Below are 23845 nucleotides of genomic sequence, written 5' to 3' on the forward strand. Positions count from 1 at the left end.
ATGCAGGTGGAACTGGGACATATTTTGACAATTGCCCTCATAAACATTTGGTGAGTTGCTACAGTGACAGGTTTGTTTTCATATACATTTTCTTAATATTTACAGGTCTGACAGTCAGTTATATGTCATTAAAAGCTGCCTAAATGTCAGAGATCAACACACTGATTTGCCTGGGGTACAGGGTAACAGGCAGTGGATATGGGACAATTAGCTGGACATTCCAAACAAATCTGTACAGTTGAGGGGTATGATTCTGCATACTGCTTACTATCACTCCCAGGATTGGAACCATGGCTGTGTCTGCTAAAAGTACAACAGTGTACATCACAGTTGAGTGTGCTATTTAGGTTTTACTGTGTATCCCTTCACTGTTTTCTGTCTATAAGTCTCCCGTGGTTTTACAGTCTGACCTTGTAATTACAATAGTCTTATACAGGGATTCCTAGACAGTTTTATTATGTAGCACAGCGTGGATGACAGTGATGAGTAATACAATATTATTCAGAGAAACTGCAATAACAATGCCATACAATACCAGACTAAGCAGTACCAGTCCAAGATTTCTATCTTTTATTTTCAGGCACAATTTTCTTATCTGACAGACCTGTGGAGGGAATGTTTGTTAACACTACCTGAATGTTGCTACACATAATACCAGATTCCACATTATTATTATGCGTATATGTCTCACTCTGTTACTACACACACTCTGGTCATGGCTTCACAACATTGGGGTAGAGATGGGACATACTTTGCATATTACTCTCATAACATGTTGGTGAGTTGCTAGAGTGACAGGTTTGTTCTTATAGATATATTTCTGATGGTTATGATGTCTGACAATCAATTGTGAGTCATTATTTTCTGCCTAAACTTCTGGGATCATCCCACTGATTTGCCAGGGGGACAGGGTGACAGGCAGGAAATTTAAGCAAATTATATAAACTTTCTGACAATATTTGAACAATTGAGGGGTATTATTCTGCAAACAACTTGCTACTACTTCTAGGATTTGAACCATGGCTGTGTGTCCTAAAGATACAACAGTTTACATCTCAGTTAAGTGTGCTATTTGGATTTTGCTGTGCATCTTTACATTGTTTTCTGTCTAAGTCTCCCTCAGTTGTATAATATGAACTTGTGATTACAAAAGTCATATCCAGACATTACTACACATTTTATTTATGTAGCACAGTGTAGGTAACAGTGTTTAATACAACAATACTATTAAGATAATGCAAAAATACATTACAATATGATACCAGAGTAAACACAAGCAGTCCAGGAGTTAGACCTTTATTGCTAGGCTGTTACCCTTTTATTTGCATGCAACCTATATGAGACTCTTCCTGCCATATTGTCTGGTTTATTCAGTACATCCCATACACAATACAGGTTTTATACTGGCAATTAACTTTCTACTATTTTTTAGATTTATTTCTTAAGACAGTACATGCAAGATTATTACTAACCTGCCTCGTGATGCAGCCTTTGCAGCCTACACACATGGGCTTCTTGATTCACAGCCCACTCCGCTGCTGCTGTCAGAGACATAAGAGGAATATTTAGCCATGCCTATCCATAATATACATGAGCTGCTAATTATTAAACAGTTAGTAGAATTAGTACTTACACACTGCTGGGACATCACCCTGTCTAACTTCTTTGATCCACTGATCCAAGAGCTCCCTCTTTCTCCATTTCAGGTCTGCATGGTGATGCCTGACCTGCTCACCGGTTTGAGGGATGCCAGTGGCACTGGTGAGGTCATGGATGAGACAGTCCCAGGCTTCCGCTTTATATTGGGAACCCTGGTACTGGCCTTGCAGCAGCGTCTCTTCATGGTCTTTTGCCTGGTGTCCTGCTATGACCTTGGACTCCTGGATGCCCCAGCACTGCGCTCGGAATCCAGATCCTTCCATAACACCAGCCATTGGGCCTACAGGAGGAAGCTGCAAACAGTCATGAGATATATTCCCACCTGTGGGGTTTAAATAGGGATAATTTCCTGCACTTTGTAGTGATTGGATGGTTTTGAAAATGCTAAGCTATGGGCAAACCTGTTAGCTAAGGTTGGCATTGCTTAATGGGGCATACCAATGGGCAAATCGATTTAGCTGGGCTGTCCATTGCTTACACCTGGTAAGCAGAGGTGTGTAATGCTTAGCATTGCTTATTTTTAAATGTGCACACTATTTGCTGTTTGGCATTGATTTATCATTCATTACATGTTATATATTTGTTTAGTATCTGTGATTCATGTGTACGTACACTATATGGGGTACTTGTGTTTAATGGGGGATTTCACCACTTTATTACAAAGACATCTCACATCTGGACTTAATGCAGTACTCAACTTCACATATATATGTTATTTAGTAGATTATACAACAAAAACTGTTTATAGATTCCTTTCACATGTAAATTGTGATTTTGCTCTAGTGAGGCTCTGTTTGGGTATACCTCAATTTTATGTACAGCTGAGATGGCTTAGTTTTTAACTGCTGTGACTATAGTGTACAGTGTTCTGGGGTCAAGACCTGCAAGAGCTGTTTATTTTGTTGCTGGGCAGAACAAGGGCTGTTAGATACAGAGCGATTAAGGCACTTTTAAGCAGTTGTAAGCAGGTTTGCGTGGGTTTGCATGATGGTAAGCAATGCTAACTTCCGGTTGAATATTCTTATAGTAAGTTGGCCTCTAAATTGCTTAACCTGTGTAGCCATTGCTTACCCCTACACAAACAGGCTTAAACCCGCTTACTGCTGCTTAAATGTGCTTACTCCCGTTTACTCTCGCACTAATTTAGAAAGAAATGAAACATGGGTCTTGGGAAAGTGGTAGATTTAGACACTTTATACATTTTTTTAACTATTTGCTGTATGGCATGGATTTGTCCTTCATTACACATTATAACTTTGTTTAATATCCCTCATTCATGTGTACATATACTGTATGGGGCACTTGTGTTTATCTGTGGATTTTACCACATTATTAAAATGACACCTCACATCTCCACTTAATGCAGTACTCCACTTCACAAATATATGTTATTTGGTAGGTTATACAGCAAAAAAAATGTTCATAAATTGCTTTCACATGGAAAATGGAATTTACTACAGTGAGGATCAGACCAGGAATGTCTGCTCACAAAGCTAATGCTCTGACCATTACACTATTGCAGTACTGTTCCTGCTGAATGTATCTTGCTATTTACCTTCTTGTGCTATTTAAGCTACAGTATGTGTAGCTAAGCAATGGGCAAACCTGCACAACTATGGTTAAATTTAATCTGTTTGATAAAAACAATTTCTAGTTTTATTTTCTCTAGGAAGGGATGGGTTTCACTTATTGCTGTGGATTTCTGTGTGCATCTGCACATATGACAGACATCCTATGTGTTTCAGTTGCTATGAGCATAGGGTTTTTCTGGGAAGTGAGTCTTTGATCTTTGCACTGGCTGTGGGTATGTTTTCTCCTGCAACATGTCATGTTTGTTCAAATAACAGTCTCACTTTGGGCATTTGAAGAGGTGGCAACCCCCCATACCACTCAACCTCTTAATGCAAAATATCTGGACAAAGCTTGACAAATTGAGGTACAAATAAGGACATATTTTAAATATTGTTCTTATAAACTTAAGAAAGTTGCTAGAGTAACAGCATTTGTTTTAATATAAATTTTCTGATGGATTTAAAGTCTTAAACTCAAATGTATGCCATTATTTACTGACATCAATCCTGAGATCATTCCAGTGATTTGCCAGGACAAAAGATGAACAGGCCAAAAGTATGAGCAAAAAATCTGGACATTCTGCAAAGATCTGTTCAGCTGAGAGGTATGCAACCCCCTATGAGTGTTCTCGCTCATTCTAATTGCCAGACGGTATTTCTTGACTGCAGGTGCATGTATATTGTGAGAGCTCTGCTCTCAGACACATCCCCTGCACATGTCCATGCTCTGTATCCATTTAGGAGCAGAGGCAGCACGCCTTCACAACTATGCATGGCACGCTGCCGTGCTGCTCTTAAACGGTCGTTTCAATGCAGGAATAACCTTACTGAATCCTGGGGAGAGTCTGTCATATTGTCTGTTTTTGGAGAAGGAGTGGTGGTCTTACTAGGGTGGAGTAGTTTATTTAGTGACGACTAAAAAACTTTTGGGTTGTTTTCATATTTGTCTTATAGGTCGGTATAGTATTACCCTGTTTGATATGGAATTTTGCAAGGTTTCTAATATGTCTAAATTGCCGGAAGACATTTTGAGTTTTATTTTTCTACCATTTATTCTAGTTCTTATCCTTTTTATCTTGGGTTTTTTGTTTCTTTTGTAAGTCATGGTGCAGGGCTGGACTTTACTCTTTTACTATGTACTGGTTAATTTAAGGTCTCTATAAATAAGTTATTAAAGTGTTTTGCAGCAGTATGTAGTAGCATTGTTCTAAGTACATTCCATTTATGTTGTTTTAGTGTTTCATTGAAAATATATTTACTGAAACTAGTTGTATTTTGTATTTGATTATAAGTACGATGTATATTTAGGCTATGGTGAGTTCTAATGGCATATGTTGGTATGTGGTCACTTATGCTATCTGACAGAAGGCATAAGCCTATTTTTGTCAATTTGTCTGGTTTATTTGTAACAATCCAGTCTAATATTGAGTGTCTCAGAAAAACAACAGGAGTCAGCACAGGATCCAAAAGCAGCTTTATTTTCTGTCTCTCACTCTAGCGCCTCGGCCACAGTAAGCCTTCAAGGAGTAAACTAACAATACTAAAGCACACTTTATATAGTCACAAAAATCATTCAATTACATCATTAAACAATTAATCAATAAAATTGATATGCACCTACAAGCTAAATAACATTCTTCCAATTACATTCTGTATTCAAGCCTCTAGGTACTAAAGTGTCATATTTTAAAATAAAAGTAGTTTCCTTCTTTAAAAGTAATCTACCCACAACTAATTCATCAGGTTCCATTTTAGCTACCTGTTGTAAAACGGTGCCCTTTAAACTCTCACTACTGCCATTGTGAAATTCACAAAAATGTAAGGCTAAAGGGCTCTCCATTTTTTTATTTCTTATGTCCCTCAAATGTTCTAAAAGTCTAACCTTAAACATTCTTTTCGTTTGACCGATGTAAAATTTATTGCAACCACATCTGAGGGCATAGATTACCCTATTAGTTCTACAGTTATATGAGCTCTCCAAATCAAAATTTTTGTTATTAATTTTGAAAAAAGTTCTATGTATATATGAACAAGCTTGACATTTTCCACATGGAAAAGTACCCAAAATAGTTAACTGAATGGGTATTTTCACAATCAATTTAGAAAACCTAGTCCATACAACAAAATCTTTAATGCTTTTACCTTTTGTATAAGAAAAAATTAATTTTTTTGTCTTTAAATTCTTTAATTCATCAAAGTTGTCTAAAAATTCCCAAAAATGTAATATATTTGATTTGATCATATTACTACAAATATTATACTTAGATACTATAAATAAATTATCTACACAATTAATAGTTTTATTAGATATAAAAATATCTCTGCTTTTTTGTTTATTAGATCTATCAAATCTAAGTTTAATAATTCTATCAATATCACTTTCAACTAACTTTTTATCATAATTTCTTCTCAAAAACATCTTTTTAGTTTTATGAACCTCTTTAAAAAATATCTCATCAGTGTTACATAAACGTGAAATTCTTAAGAATTCTCCATATGGTAAAGCATTAATAACATTAAAGGGATGGCAACTGTCAGCTTTCAAAAAATCATTTGGCTCTCCAAATTTTCTATGTAAGCTGGTTAAGATGGGTTGACCATCAATACCTTGTACATTCACATCTAAAAAGTTACCTGTGTTCCCACACTGTAAACCATCAAAACAAATGTTAAATCTATTTCGTTGAATGTCTTGGACAAAATTTTGTACATAATTCTTACCTCCTTCACATAAAAATATTAAGTCATCAATAAATCTATAATACAATTTAACATATTTTTGTACAAATTCATTATTATAGATACATTCCCTTTCTACAAGGCCCATGAAAATATTTGCATACATAGGTGCAAAGGGAGCACCCATTGCTGTTCCCTGCTTCTGTTTAAAAATCAAATTGTCAAAACAAAAGTAATTATTTTCTAAACAAAATTGTGTCAAATCAAGCACATAGTGAGTTAATGGCTTATCTCCCATAGTCTTATACAATAATATTGAGTGTCTCCCTGAAGTTTTATTGATGCTAGTGGGTGTGGATATTTATTATTTTATGTTGTACAAGTTTATGGATTCAGTGGGGTAGTGGAATTTATGTGTCAACAGTCTATATTTAAGTCTCCAAGTATTATAGTTTCATGGCTAATTTGTTTGCATATCTAATACAGGATGTTTTTAGCAGTATCAATGTCATTCCCTAGTGGTATATAAATTGCTATTACAGATATACTTTTCTTGTTGTTGATTTTTAGGAGTGTTATTAGAAGTTCAGCATTTTTAAAGTTGGGTATTTCCTTTAGGATTAAACTGATGGTTAGGGTGTTTTTTTGAATGACTGCAACACCATCTGCATGCTTGTTTTGTCCGTCATGCCTGAGTATATATTGCATCCCGGGGGTGGGAGGGTATCTCATTGCCCTTTATTTCTCTTTTTAACCAGGTTTCAGTAAGTATGACTACATCAGACATATATGTGGCATGGTATGCATGTATGTCATGGATTTTATTGCACATACTTCTTAGGTTCATATTTAGTGAGTTGAGTTTGGGTTATGTTTTTTGGCTGAGTGCTATTAGGGGACGTGTTTATCTTGGGGTTGGAAGTGATAGTATTATGAACAGATGGGCCTGAGTTGAGGTAAATAAATCTACTCATTTTTTGAACTGATATTTTACAGAGGGAAGAATGTGGTCATTTATGCTTTGGTTGTGGTTTGGTATTTCATCATAAATTTGGATACTTTGTTTTCAGATATTTATAGATAAAGAAATCTAACATGGTTTATTTGTAGAGATAGGGTGTTATGGAGAAACAGAGACTGGGTAGTTATTGATATTCTTTGTGAGAAATGGTTGAAGTCCTAAGAAATTGAAGGAGGTGGTTTCGATAATTTGTGTTGAAGGCTAGTAGACTAAAGAGAAATAGCAAAATAAGCTGAGTTAGGGGCATCTTATTTAACCTGGGTTTTATCATTGTTGTACATTAGGATTAGGAAATGTTAGAATGGGTACAGGTTGTAGAGATGTAATATGATAGTTACAGGGGGTAAGGAGTAGGACAGTTTGAGGGAGAGTCCCGGCTGGTAAATTTGAGTGGGTTTTACAATTGGGAGTAATTATACTGATTATTTTTTCTTCTAGAGGGAACTGATGAGGAATATGTAGTTGGTTCTATGGAAGTATAAATGTAGAGCAAGCCAGGGTGGGTGGGAAATGGGAGTGTGGTAGGGGACCATAGTGTGCCCAAGCAGTAGTGAAGGTGACTGAAGCTGGCTGAAAACTTGGCAAAGAGACAGTGGAAAAACAATCAATGATGGAACTTAAACAACAACAAATCTGCTGAGAGAGAAAAGTAAAAGGAACAATGCAGTTTAAAAGGCTTCTGTACTAGTAGATGAAGTTTTAAGTTATAGTTAGTGATATATGAAATAATGATGCAGGGAGGGGGAGCACTGAGAATGATTCAAGAAGTGGTTCATAGACTCAGATAGGCTCATATGTAAATAATAGGCTAGCTGCCTAGCTACCCTTTCAGGCCATTTAAACCTAGACAATTTCTCTTCAATGTAAGAGTGAAACCCTGCACCTTTTGTCCAGGAACTAAACATTTTAATCATTATGCCAGCCTTTAAATACATGCAGTATTAGGGAGCATTTATATAATATAAGAATTAGATCTGTTAAGAATGCACTCTCGAAACCTGTACTTGATGCTTCAACCGAACATCAGTTTAAATTTTTAGTTATTCAGGTTTATCATCCTACTATTTGTAGAGGTGATACATGGAATAAAACTGAACAGAATGAGGCCAAGTGGATCATCAGACTTAGAGCTGATTGTCCACCCGGCCTAAATGATAGGGTACCTATTAAACCTATCTTGAAAGGGAAGAGACTTAGCAGGCCTATATAATAAACCAATGTATTAGTAGTTTTTTAACATTTGTAATATGGGTGAATTTTAAATTTTAATTCATATAATTGTATTTATAAGTTGTGAGACTTTATATTAGAAATATATGGTGTATATTCATGTGCATTAATTGAAAATACAAAGTTTTTAAGAGGATGTGATGTCATGATTAAAGCCTATAAGTACTGGTATTTTATTTGAATTTTAACGGCCTGAGGAAGCCTTCTAGGTGAAAGCGCTTGCCATTGATCATCATGATGCTACTCAGTTGTGAAGTTTTTGTTCTGTTTTAATAAATACCTGTTTGGATTTTATTGTGCTATCTGAGGATTATTTCGGATGTTTGGACTAAACACCTTGGTCTTATAACTGAATTGCATCCATTTTCAGCCTACACATCTCCTTTGTTTTTACATATTCCTGGTTATTGGAGGTATACGACCTGTACAGCTATTTTGTTCCTTATTTATAACTTTAAGCCTATAGCAACCTTGCTGCCCCTTGCCAAAATATTTGAAAAATGTATTCAAAAACAATTGCTAGACTATTTCCTGCAGGAATAACTCCTATTGCCTACACAACACATCTTCCACTCTTCCCGTAGTACTATCACTGTCCTTCTAACCTATATACATACAGTCAATAAAGCTTGAGATAACTGCAAACTAATCTCATCCTTATTTCTAGATTTGTCTAATGCCGTCAACACAGTTTGTCAAAGCAGACTTGTACTTCAAATGTCCTCACTAGGTCTCTTTCACCCCACACTTCTGTGGTTCAAACTCTACCTGCCCAGTAAGCACCAGTCAGTAAAATGCCACTCAATCCTCTCTCCTTGCCTCCCAGATCACTACCAGTATATCACAAGGTGCTACCCTTGCCCCCTCCTCTTTAACATGTTCGCCAAGATTCTGTATACATCCACACAACAGGTGACTCTAATGCAATATGTGGATGATTCCACTGTCATCTGCACATCTGATAACATGGTACAACTAAAAGAATTACTCAGGAAGCATTAACAACCACTGAAACCAGTCATTGTAACTCCCAACTCAGGATAAACCCAGAAAAGACTAAACTACTACTTTTTTCCCTCAAATTTTTCTCATAAAAAAAGAAAATGTAAAGTCCTCTCTCTTGATAAGACAACCACTGAAGTCAATTCTAATAGCAGATTGTTAGGGATGATAGTAGCTGAAAATCTTACATTCAGACTGCATATACAGAATTTTATAATAAAACCTCATTAAAAATTAGGGATGCTTTACAGAGCCAAAAACATTCTCACTGACACAACTAAAACTATACTTGACACTACTAACCTCCTCTCCACACTTCGTTATGGTGCCCCCATCCTTACTAACCTCCAGGCTTCACAAAAAATTAAGACTTGAATGATGCCATAACAACATTGCTAAATTTGCAGCAAATACCCCTTTCAGGACTCACCATTGTATAGCACTAGAAAGCCTAAATTGGTTAGAACTGCCTCATCAACTAATATATATATATATATATATATATATATATATATATATATATATATATACACACAGTTTCTTACCACCTATAAAATTATCCCGCATCCATCTGCCTGTCCAGCACTAAAAAATATTATACACAACACAGCTATGTTCCCAGTCAGTCATTGTGATCCAGTGACCAAAAACTCCTGCCTGTCCACAAACCTATCAGATCTGCTGGGCATTGTATGTACTTGTACAAGATTGTTGAGGGCTGGAACTCCTTTCCTGTATTCATCAGGTCTACACCCTCCCTCCCATCTTTCAAAAACACTCTGAAAGACTTCCTATCTAAAATCTGGCTCTGTTCTTGCTCAAAACTAGGACACAATATATCCCTAAATGTGAGCCAGTATCATTTCATTCCTTATAATTCTTTATTCACCCTTCTTCACTTATTTCCTTACTATCAAACTCTCTTCCCTGACATCTCTAAATATAGCATAAGCCTGTATTTCCCCCACTTCATATGGCAATTCCTGTTTGTATTAGACTACCTTACTTTTAATTTCTATAGAAATGGTCTAAAATGTATCTAAATATTAAATGATTATCATATAACGTGTAGCAATTCTTAACCATTGTTATTATATTATGACTAATTTGTTATGATTATTTAAACTACAGATGTTTTTGTTTTATTTTTGAAGACAGTAAAATGATTGTTCTTAAAATGTTTTGTAATAATTTGGAGGTTTTTTCTCAGGGATTCTGCTGAAACTGGGTTTCTACCCAGTCAGACTTTCAAATGTAGTGTAATCAAATGTCAATAAAAAAATAATAAATTAATTAATTAATTAAACTGGTCAACATTTTTTTTATTCTCAATTTTAATTTAAATTCCTTCCTAATATAGAAATATCTCATAATTCCGTTAACAAATGTAGATAATTAAGTGCATTTATGTGCTCTTTTTAAAATACTATGTTTAATATCATATCACCTCTTATCAGATTTTCATTCAGGTTCCACTGAATTCCAGCAGACTCATGGCAGTAATATAGTACTGATTATTGATTATCAATATTATATTCCTTTCATAGTTCAGAAAAATACTAACTTTCTGATAGCTTAATTCACTTGTCTTATTATAAATGTCAGATTATTAGCCCGACTGTGATCTTAAAGAAGTACCAGGCAAAACTGTTATCAGTCCTTAGTAAGAGTTCAAAAGCTACCAGCCAAGGTTCCCTCTTATTATCTTAACTTGTTCTATTATTTTTTTAACTGAGCTTTTTAAATATTTGACATGAGTACCAATTATAGTCTGATTCAAAGCATGTCAATTCAGATCTAAATATTTGGAGTAAACATAAACGTAATCTGCTTTCTAAGTGTGTCTGTTAGTGCATATGCTCCACAAGTTGGTTGTGCAATGGATGAGAAAGAAAAAAATTTGGACTGAGTTGAATGAAGTGGTGATGACTGTACCCAAGGGTGAGAGAGTGGTGATTGCAGCAGATTTCAATGGGCATGTTGGTGAAGGGAACAGAGGGGATGAGGAAGTGATGGGTAGGTATGGTGTTAAGGAGAATGCAGAAGGTCAGATGGTAGTGAATTTTGTGAAAAGGATGGACATAGCTGCGGTGAATACATATTTAACAAGAGGGAGGAGCATAGGGTGACATACAAGAGTGGAGGAAGATGCACACATGTGGATTATATCCTGTGCAGGAGGGCCAGTTTGTAGGAGACTGGAGACTGTAAAGTGATGACAGGGGAAAGTGTAGTTAGGCAGCATAGAATGGTGGTCTGTAGGATGATGTTGGTGATCAAGAAGAGGAGGAGGAGTATGAGGGCAGCACCAAGGATCAAATGATGGAAATTGAAAAAGGGTGATTGTGAGGTGCAGTTCAGGGAAGAGTTAAGACAGGCACTGGGTGCAGTAAAGAATTGCAGAATAGCTGGGTAACTACAGCAGAGCTAGTAAGGAAGACAGCTAGAAAGGTGATTAGTGTGCCATCTAGACAGAGGAAGGACAACAAGGAGACCTGGTGGTGGAATGAGGAAGTACAGGAGAGTATACAGAGAAAGAGATTGGTGAAGAAGAATTGGGATTGCCAGAGAGATGAAGAAAGTAGACAGAAGTATAAGAAGATGAGGTGCATGGCAAAGAGAGAGGTGGCAAAGGCTAAGGATAAGGCGTATGGAGAGCTGTATGAGAGGTTGGACACTAAGGAGGGAGAAAAGGACCTGTACTGATTGGCTAGACAGAGGGACCAAGCTAGGAAAGATGTGCAGCAGGTAAGGGTGGTAAAGGGTAATGAGGAAAACATACTCACAAGCAAGAAGAGTGTGTTGAGCAGATGGAAAGATTACTTTGAGGGGTTGATGAATGAAGAGAATGAGAGAGAGAGAAGGTTGGATGGAGTGGTGATAGTGAATCAGAAAATGCAATGGATTATCAAGGAGGAAGTTAGGATAGCTATAAAGAGGCTGAAGAATGGAAAGGCTGTTGGTCCAGATGAAATACCCATGGAAGCATGGAGGTGTTTAGGTGAAATGGCAGTGGAGTTTTTACCAGATTGTTTAATTAAATCTTGAAAAGTGAGAGGATGCCTGAGGAGTGGAAGTGTTTTGGTACTGATTTTTAAGAATAAGGGTGATATGCAGAGCTGTAGTAACTACAGAGTGATAAAACTGATCAGTCACAGTGTGAAGTTATGGGAAAGGTAGTGGAAGCTAGTTTAAGACGGGAAGTGATGATTAGTAATCAGCAGTATGGTTTCATGCCAGGAAAGAACACTACAGATACAATGTTTGCTCTGAGAGTTTTGATGGAGAAGTACAGAGAAGGTCAGAAGGAGTTGCATTGTGTCTTTGTGGACATAGAGAAAGCATATGACAGGGTGCCTAGAGAGGAGTTGTGGTATTGTATGAGGAAGTCAAGAGTGGCAGAGAAGTATGTAAGAGTAGTACATGATATGTAGAAGGGAAGTCTGACAACGGTGAGGTCTGTGGTGGGAGTGACAGATGCGTTTAAGGTGGAGGTGGGATTACATCAAAGATCAGCTCTTAGCCCTTTCTTATTTGCAATGATGATGAACAGGTTGACAGATGAGATCAGACAGGAATCCCTGTGGACTATAATGTTTGCAGATGACATTGTGATCTATAGTGAGAGTTGGGAACAGGTGGAGGAGACCCTGGAGAAATGCAGATATGCTCTAGAGAGAAGAGGAATGAAGTTCAGCAGGACTGAGACAGAATATATGTGTGTGAATGAGAGGGAAGATAGAGGAATGGTGAGTATGCAGTGAGTAGAGTTAGAGAAGGTGGATGAGTTTAAATACGTGGGATCAACAGTTCAGTGTAATGGCGAGTGTGGAAGAGAGGTGAAGAAGAGAGTACAGGCAGGGTGGAGTGGGTGGAGAAAAGTGTCAGGAGTGATTTGTGACAGACAAGTACCAGTAAGAGTGAAAGGGGAAGGTCTACAAGAGGGTAGTGAGACCAGCTATGTTATATTGGTTGGAGACAGTGGCATTGACAAAAAGGCAGGAGTCAGAGCTGGATGTGGCAGAGTTAAAGATGTTAAGATTTGCACTTGGTGTGATGAGGTTGGACAGGATTAGGAATAAGTATATTAGAGGGTCAGCTCAGGTTGTTGAACGGTTTAGAGACAAAACCAGAGAGGCAAGATTACATTGGTTTGGACATATGCTGAGGAGGGATGCTGAGTATATTGGGGAAAAAGGTGCTAAGGATGAAGCTACCAGGTAACAGGAAAAGAGGAAGGCCTAAGATAAGGTTTCTGGATGTGGTGAGAGAGGACATGCAGGTGGTTGGTGTGACAGAGCAAGATGCAGAGGACAGGAAGAAATGGAAACAGATGATCCACTGTGGCGACCACTAACGGGAACAGACAAAAGAAGATGATGATGAGTATAGCTGCAATACTAAAATTCATATATTATATTATTACTTGTTCAATAATAAATCATCTTATATCTGGCTGATGTATTAATGTCACCATTACGAAGAGTAGTGAGTGATGCAGATTTGTCTTATTTTCATTTTCGTTGTACCTTATACAGTTGTCAAGATATCTACATGTGTTTGCAAAACTGCATTCTCAGAAATATAGCTCAGATGATCACTGTCCTGACAGACATTTCACTCATGCTAGATGTTAATAAGTTAAGCTGTTTGAACACTGTCTATGAAGCTGGAGTCCAAGATGGCTGGAAATTGATAATTATGCAATGACTGGTCATTAATATTCCACAACAAGCATGCTGATTGGTCAACCCAATCAGCGTGCCCGTTGTAAATCCTAGCATATACCAATGAAAAAAGGTCCAGTCGCCCGGACTTTTTTCCATTGTTATATACTGTAACTTTTTTTTTTTTTTTTTTTTTTTAACAGAAATAAAAAAACAAAAAAACAAAAAAAAAAACTGTAAACCGGACTCCGGACATAGCAGAGAGCCAGGACAGAGAAAATAATAGGAAAATTAGATATATTCAAAACTAAACACATGTACCTGATTTTCCTTGTATTTCCTCCACTCTGTCTCTCTCCTACCCCTAAACTGCCCGAAATTTTTTTTAATTAAAAAAAAAAAAGAAAACAAAAACAGAGCAACAGAGACTTTCTTTTCTCTATTGCTTCCTTTCCAAACCACTGATGTACTAGGTATGCATTGGAACTCAAGTCCCATACACATACGCAGTACATCAAAAGAAGCAACAGGATATATACCAGCCATGGAAGGACAGCATGCCACCGTTACACAAAGACATTATTTAAGAAACGTAAGTATTTTTTGTATTAAATAAAGTCATTGTATAACAGTAATAACTGACTCTGTGGTGTGTTTTTTAAGATTTCCCCATGGTTGCCTTGATATTAATCACTCAGGCTTTGCCCTCATGATTAAACTACACCAGCTGTGGGTAAAACTTAATATACCACACCAACGTTGTCGGTTATTGCTTAATTAATTTGTTTCCTGCATTTTTCTTGATATAACAGGGAAGTACATAAAATAAGGATGCACGTGTTGAGTTGTCTTAAAAAAGTTACATGGCCACATGCAGTCATTCACCTATTCAAGACAGCATCTAAACAGGCAGCATCTCATATGGAAACCAGTAGGAAGAGTGCAGCAATATACCCTAGTTTGTTTAGTTATTGATTGATTTGTTATTTTGTACATAGCTTGGACTTTTCTCCCTTCAAAGGACAGTATTAGGGACTTAATAAAAAAATTGAAACAAAACTGGAAATGAGAAGTGATTAAAGGGAGGGTTACTGGAGTTTAATCAGACGTAGAGAAATGTTTACTAATATGATCTTGTACAGTTTACTAATATGATTACCATGAGTAGATGGGCTTCTCAACTCCAATTTACATAAAGGGTGATCAAATGTCTGGAGCTACTATGCTTAAACATGCAACAGGCACAGGGTGGGTTTGCAGAGAAAAATCAACAATAGTCTTTAAGCAGTCTTTCCTGGAAGGTCAAAGAATGAAACTTGGTCCTGTTCTCTTTACATTAAGCAGGCATGGTATTTCACAGCACTTCTCACAATTCAGCTACAGATGCAGTTAATTTCTTTGCTGTCAACGAATGCTATGCATATGCTTGCTTCCTGACCTTAATAAAGAATGTTTGCATTCAAAACTCTAGGTAAAACAAATTTAAAGTAAAGCAGTATAGCAATAAAACAAGACAATAAAATGTAAATATGAACACTATAATCTAAAAGAAATAAAGTCACAAAGTGGTTGTAGCTGGCAAATTTCAGAATAACCCACACATGACTTGTAGTGCACAATGTTAGAGCCTGAGTTCTTTCAGTTCTTTTTTAAGAAGAAAGTATCACAGCAACTGATGAAATGGATAAATAACATACAGAAACAAGTTCTATTCCAGTGTTGCAACATGAGGTTTAGTTCTGATTTATGATAAGAAAGAATGATGGGGATTTTTAAACAAACCAAGCTGAAAACCTTTATTTTTCAAGTGAAATGTGGCATTAGCAAGAAATGTTATTACCCAAATATTTCATTCCATTTTGAATTTATAGAGTGGGCAGCTTGTGTGTTGCATTTCTACAGATGGTAAAATAGAGTTTGATCAATATGTTCAGCCTTTTCATGCAAAAGTAGATCTGCAGTGAACAGGGCTTTGTCTAGAGATAGCATATTGTTTGCATATATCTTTCAGTCTCAGACAGCAGTGTTTCTTACCTTGTCATCAACTGACATCTTGTTATAGGGAAGGTATTAAAAATAAATAAAATATAACTTGCATATCAATGTTTCTTGGCTTTGTCCATAGTCTATACCACATAAAGGATGGGAAAGTACTCCTGCATTGTATAATTTGGACCTGACTTTAAATCTCCCTTCGTTACACCAGACTTGGCGACTCTTTCAGAAGTGTGTTTGCATTTTTCCATACTCTGTAAAGATATCATATATTGCGTATGGCGTCAGTTCTATTCTAGTTTTATAAAAGTCATTTGATGTAACACATGCTATTGACATAACTCGTAGCTGCTCTGTTATATATTTCATATTTTGCATTTGTTCATACAGTGTTTTTATTTACACAAGTCAACTCACCAAACCATTGCACTGTTTGCACTTTCTTCTTAAAATTATAGTGTTAAAGTTTGCCATAGTGAAACTGTCTTTCAAGAAACTGAGCATTGGTATGCCAGTTTAAACATGCCTTTAAGTGTGTATGATAATTTTGTGGTGTTTTACATCATGCACTTTACTTTCAGTAATATGTCATTACTCAGTCATTATCTATGTGTATGTTTGTGTGTATACCAAGATTCTTGTTAAATCTGACAACAAATCAAACTACAGTAATCTCCAACAAAACCACCAAAACAAACCCAGCTTTTTTGGCCCTCTCTAAAAACAAATAAGCTATTACTCCCTGCATGGGTTCCTGAACCATAGAGCGAGGGGGGAGCGGAGCCCCCACACTTTTGCAGATCATCTCATTCAAAAAAAAAAATAAAAGCCATGGCTCAAAAGAAAGAATGATTCAGCTACATCTATTCTAGCATGTCTTATTTTTTCAGTTTCCCTACCAGAATCACTACCGGCAGCCGAAAAGACAAACAGGTGGTAAACTATAGCTATAGGTGCTGGAACCACAGGGTGAGGGGGAGGAGGACTCATGCGAACGTTGCACACTAATTTAAACACAAAAGTGCTCAGAAAGCACTTCTTGCTGATAATGCTCCCAAGTGTTTGCACTGTGGATAACTGCTTGCTTCTTCTAAGGCTCCATTTCTGGAGTAAGTCAGTGATATTTCATTCTGTTACACTTATGCAGTAAGCGATGTCCGTTTATTTTATGCAGTAGCTCCAAAGTGATAGTGATGGCCGTTTAGTGCTAGCTCCATTTATTTTATGCAGTAGCTCCGAAGTGGTATTTCTGGCTCCGTTTATTTTATGCAATAGCTCCAAAGTGATAGCGATGACCATTTAGTGCTAGTTCCATTTATTTTATGCAGTAGCTAGATAGCTCACTTTGCCATTGGCCTAAATCTTTCTTTATCCCACTATGTTCTGTAAAGTGGCTGGAATTTCCCTCAATACTTTAATCAAACCAGTTACAAAATGGTACACAGATTGTTACAGATTTGATTGTAGTAATGTTAGTGTACCCATTGCATTTTTAATTCTGTATTTCAAATATACAGAATAGAAAACATAGGAAGTAACAGTACATGAGTTTACTGTAAAAGGAATTGCTGGCTGTTCTCATGGTGGTGTGAAAACAGTGTGAAAGTTGGTGAAATATGTGAGGCATTGCTTAGAATGATATTTACAAATTGTCATCAAGGTTACAAAACATTTACAGTCAGTTATTTCGGCATTAGAATGGGCGCTGACATTGGGTACCACTTGAGATTGCATAGTATTCCAAGATGTTGATGACTGTTTCTAGAGGTCATTTGCACATAATTACAAGTGTAATGCTTTGACCAAGGATGTATTCAAGTTGTTTAATGTCTGGAATAATTTATGTGCTGCAGTTTGTAGGTACAATGCTATTGGATTTATATCAAAAAGGGCCGTAGCTCCAAAGTGATAGTGATGGCCGTTTAGTGCTAGTTCCATTTATTTTATTCAGTAGCTCCAAAGCAATATTTCTTGTTTGTAGCTTTAAAGTGATATTTCGTGTGTGTGTAATTGGGGCACAGGGTCCTGCATTTTCTACCCACACCACCACATGTGATTCAGGGAGTTTAGTTCATACTTTTGGTCTGTTCCTGTTAAGATTTGTGGCTTTCTGGCAAATCATAATGAAAGCCCTTTAAGTTGCAGCCTAACCATCTTTTTATTTGGAAACACACAGTAACACAAAACACTATTTTAGCAGCTTTCTAAGATTATACAAGCAATATTTAAAATGTGTCCCTGGTTTTAGCCCTTTGCGCCACCAAATAAATTTTGGCTTTTCAGATTTTTTCTGCTGTGAAATTGGGAGATTTAATTGTGTGACGTGAATGGTGCAGTTGTAGTGCTATTACCTCACAGTAAGAGGTTATGTGGTTTGATCCTTGGCTAGGGTGCCTTCGGTATGTCCTCCCTGTAGTTGGGTGGGTTCCCTCTGGGTACTCTGGTTTCCTCCCATGTTATAAAGACATGCCTCTGGATTATTTCTCCCTGGGCCTCTACTGAAAATTGGCTTTCTGACATTCCTGCTAAAAAAAATGTTAAATAAATAAAAACTTTTATAAGGAGCTGAGAGCTTCAGGGAAAGAGAAGTTTAGCGCTGCATATTTCAAGACAGTTTGCAATGTTAGCACAACAGGTAGTAGCTTGCTTTCGATGCCGAAGGCTGTGGGTTCTACTCCCACACTATGCAGATAGATCGCTGATACTGTACTATGTTGTATTTTAAAGGGAGTGGATGCTACAGTCTTGTGAATGTCCTCCTTTGAAGGAGTTACCTAGTAATTATGAACCTGTTATCAGTTTGCCATCCATTCCCTGTTGCAATATTATTAGCTTATCATTTTTTAATATAAAATAGGCAATTTATTCTTCAAGGGTAACAGACAATTTATTTTTAGATGAAACAATGAAATATAGAGTTGCTTCCTAGCAGCAACCTCTTCATTAGTTAGAGATCCCTTAAATGTGGAATTATTTAGATGACTTACTTCTGCAGACATTTTGCATATTTACTGATATTGGTGGATTATGAGAAGTTTGAGTGGCTTTTTATGGTTGAAATTTTCTAAAATGGGTAGTTTTGTTTTGTCATTATTGGTTCATACATTTTGTTTCATTGCTTACTGGAAGACTGTTCAAAACTACAAATTTAAAACACATTCTAACAACTGGTGCTGTATTATACAAGGAATATAATTTAAAACAATCAGGAACGTGAATCAAGGAATGCATACATGTATGCATAGCCCTAAAATGTGTTTGAAAACAGCCCAGAGAAAAGTGTGAAAGGCTCAAAATCATGGGTAAATTTTAAGCTTTACTCTTATTACCAAAGCAATGGATGAAGGTAAAACAGTTCACACCACATTACCTTGACCTGGCCAAGCCTTTTGACACAATTCCCTACTCAGGTGTAGTACAAAAGATGAATAATGTAGGATCAAACACTTACATCACCAGCTGCATCACCAACTTGGCTCATAGGATGCAGAAGATCAAAACAGGGGAAGAGACCAGTCACCAATGGAGTCCCCTAGGGTTCGGTGCTGAGACTTTTTCTGTTTGGCATATACATCTCAAAAGTAAAAGGAAATCCCAATGAGCTTTGGCCAGCTAAGTTTGAGATGACTGCAAGCTAGGAGAAGTTATTGAATCTCATATGACTTAACCATCATGCAGGAAGGTTTGTCCCAAATAATAATTGGTGTTAAAATCATGACAATGTCCTCTGAGAACTGATCCAATTGTTTGGCATTTGGAACTTGTGCGTACAGTGACCTAACTTTTGACCAACATGTGCCCAGAGTCATAAGAAAGCCTTTCTATATTGCACAGCTTATAAACAAATTGATTGTGACTAGATCTAGAGATGTTGTTGTCCCCCTTTACAAAGCTCTCATTATGTCAATCATTTTGTATAATGCCCACTTTGGCATGTATCTGTCCAGCCCCATGCAACAATTGGAATACCTTCAGAGATATCTTACTAACAGGATACAAGTCCTAAACAATAGGTCTTGCATGGACCACCTCAAAGATTTATTACTAAACTCGGCATCCTACAGAGTTCTTAGAGGTGACATGTCTGGCATACAAAGCATCCTCCGACATAATACAGATGGACCTACTGAACATCAGCAAGTCAAATGGCAACAGAAATTCTCAGTCCAGGTATCTAAACTGAATGTTGTGGAGAGATGGATATATATCACAGAGGCTACCACTGTTCTGGAACAGACTATCTATAAAAATAAAGCAAAGCTCATCCATCCATATTTAAATGCAACTTGGATCTAAGGATGGGTAATAGAAAATGTACTCCAGGATTTCTCCTCATGCCACTAATGGATAGAGGCAGTTCCTAAATGCTGCATCCCTTACATGGCCCCCATCAAATTATCTATGGTATGATCACAGTTGTTCTCACTAGGGCTAATATACAATTATTAGCCATGGGGATAGCTAAGACCAATCAGAAAATGTTAATTCAAGCACCAAAAGGGAATTGGTTAAGCTTAAAATGTCCTCCAAGTGAACCTATGTTATGTTAGCAAATAGTTATAAAAAAATTACCCTTTTTAGTTCACTAAGTGTCCCTGTCACCCCCCCCCCCCAGTCTTTAACAGCTTCCGGCGCCTATGACTCTCTGGCCATACCACTACACCCTATCCTTTCACTGAAAAAACAAAGAGTCCAATGCCACTGAGTCCAACACTCATTTTACTAGATGGTGTGTAATTTGTTAATGTGTATGTAACAAAAATAAATTCAGGTCACAGATAAGAGCACAAAGCAAATTAAATAAATGCATTTTTGCTGAAACCACAGCTCTCTGCTGTACCACCATGGATCCAAAGAAATGTAGCTACTAAGGCACATTCCCACAAAATGTACACTTTCACTTAGGCATCAAAGAGGTATCACTGGAGCCTGATAAAATAACATGGATTCTTCATCAGATAAATGAACCAATAGAAAGTACATTAAACATTGTCCAAAAGTAAGTAATGCAGAGCAATGTGACTAAAGAAAGTGTAAGTAAAATAGTACATGAATGTCAATCGAAAAACCAATGCAAAATAAACAAAATTGTATTATATTCATTGATTATTTCTGACTATAGTTTAAACTGTCGTCTGGATATGAAGTACTATGTTATAAAAACAAATGTGTCCAGTGTTATGGTAATAGACACACACACGCACACACGCACACACGCACACACACACACACACACACACACACACACACACACACACACACACACGCACACACAATGTATGTATTAAGAAAGGTCTAAATGGCTAAGACAAATGAGGACTAACCATTTTTGTCTTGTGTAGTAAAAATATGCAGAAAATAAGGTACAAATAATGAAGACTGTTTCCCAAAAATCTGGAATTACAAAGATTTGAAATATTCTGAATATCTAGTTAGACATCATTTGCATTCTAATTATTACTGACACATTAGGAGTGAACTGATCTACATATTCAAAGGCAGAGTCTTGGAGGAAGAACAATCAGTTATGGGAATTAACCATATCTAATATCTTTAGAATACTAGGGAATAGGTTTCTTTCTGATTGTTTTTTATTAATGGACTTTAAAAATTACTTTTAGTGAACACATCAATGATATCTGGAGTTTGTTGCCTTTCCTGTTATATATCGATAACTGTTTGTAAAGGTTTACAAATGGCAGATTTATGGATAGAGAAAACTAGACTTAGGACAAACAGGCTCCTGGATAGTCCATCTGCCTTACAGCTTGTATAATTCCTGTAAAGTAACATTGTATAACTGTTATTGATTTTTTTGTCATTATGCAAGAACTTCAGATCATGAAGATTGATAAGTTTAAGTGAGTCACTAACTGTTCAACTTTATATCCTTCCTCAGTTTGCAGGACTGATTCCAGCTCTCCTGAACATATGTGCCTTAATTTTAGCTGCATGCACTAGATTATTTTTTCAGCCCTGGAAAGACAGCTGCATGAAGGGTTCTCATGGGTCATTGGCTGGAGAATGATACCACAGAGAAATGCCTTCCCAAAAAAGATATAAATGCATGCATACATGGACATGCATCAATAGTGTCTACTATGGACATGCATCAATAGTGTCTACTATGGACATGCATCGCTAGTGTCTACTACGGATATGCATCGATAGCATCTACTATGGGCATGCATCAATAGCATCTACTATGGACATGCATCGATAGCATCTACTACAGACATGCTTCGACAGCGGCTACTATGGACATGCATCGATAGCATCTACTATGGACATGCATTGCTAGTGTCTACTATGGACATGCATCGATAGCATCTACTATAACTGCTTCCGTGCTTGTAGCTTGTAATACATTTTTATTCTATTACTTGCCCGAAAAAGCAAGTGCTTGAACTCCCACTCCACCAATCACCCGTAACTACTTAGCCCTAAAAATACCCAATCCTATAAAACTGCATAGCCTTATCAGTGCCAAAATTCTAATCTTAAAACTCCCACACAGTTTCTAATCTATATCCTCACTCCCTTACCCTAAAACTCCAAACCCGTTCCATGCATCTGTATTCCCCAGTCTCTCCCTAACAATAATACTCCCCTCCCACTCTCAAAACTTAACCCCTCCATCCTCCACCCTAAACACAACTCTCCTTCTTCATCCTCCTCCCTAACATAAGACTCGGTCCTGCTCACTAATCCCAAAATTCCATTCATGTCCCCAAAACCTAACACTCCACTACTTCTCCCAGGGAGTCCCAGGCTTTGAAACAGTGGATTATCTACAGGATGCTTAAGTCCCAGGCTTTGAAACAGTGGTTTATTTACAAGATGCTTACGTCCCAGGCTTTGAAACAATGTTTTTTAAGTGCATTTAGATCAAGTGCTCATAGAAGACCCACATAGATAAGCTCATACTAGGACATTAAGATTACTTGCATCTGGTAAACAAGAAGAGTCACTTTTCCATGGAAATTCTAATGGGTTAGAAGATGATAATGTTATTTAGTCTCTTTTTCATGCATGAGTCTTGTATTTTGTAGCAACTAGATCTGAAAAAAAAAAAATATATATATATATATATATATATATATATATATACATAGATATATGTCAGATTAGTGAATACAGGCACAATAGCCAAAATGGCTGCCATGCCTTGCATTTTCCCTATCATTTATGATGGTTGGGCATCAAGGGACACTAGCTCAACAAGGGGGGGTACATCTATTTCTAAAATACAGTAACCTGTCCTCATAGGGGCTCAGAGGATGGACTACACTACACCAAACTGATCATGCAAGCAGACATATGTTCTTCTGCATCTCCCAAAACCTGCAGTATAGTTCAACCTATATGCAGAACTTTGTATTGCAGACAGTCTGGCTTATCACAAGGTACTAACTGCAATAACTCTCTTCATGTACAGGAAGAACTTCATCCTCACCAAAACGACCATTATATTTAATGTGTGTTTTTAATTATGTGGCCTTGTACATTGGCAGAACTTAACAAAGTACAATGTCAATTTATATTGACATGTTGAACATAGTTTACTTTTTAGAATTGGGCTTCGGGTTGTTTCATTCACTATTATCATATATTGACTAGAGACTGGTAGAGAACTATATTATTCAATCAGTTATAGACTAGCTGCTCTGTGGTATGTTACTCCATGCTGAAGACTTTTTGAAATCCAGCCCATGAAATGGAGTTCAAAGTGGAGACGTTATTGTGCAGGTGTTAAGTTTTACCAATCTGGTTAATTGAAAAGTCAGAAACAGAATAAATTAACTGAAAAAATTCCCTTGCCTCTTTACCCTATTCTGCAATGTTTTATTAAACTGTTCCCAGCCTTCATTGCATTTACTTGAATAAGTAAATTGTTTGAGCATTTTTGGCAAATATTTAATGTCATTTATTTTAACAATTATGATTTCTGTACACAAAGCAAGATGAAACTTGCAGAAAGTGTAGAAAAATTATGGGAACAATGATAAGATGAATTTCTT

This window comes from Protopterus annectens, chromosome 3.part1, assembly GCF_019279795.1.
Source record: "Protopterus annectens isolate FY-2018-M chromosome 3.part1, PAN1.0, whole genome shotgun sequence".
Classification (NCBI taxonomy): Eukaryota; Metazoa; Chordata; order Ceratodontiformes; family Protopteridae; genus Protopterus; species Protopterus annectens.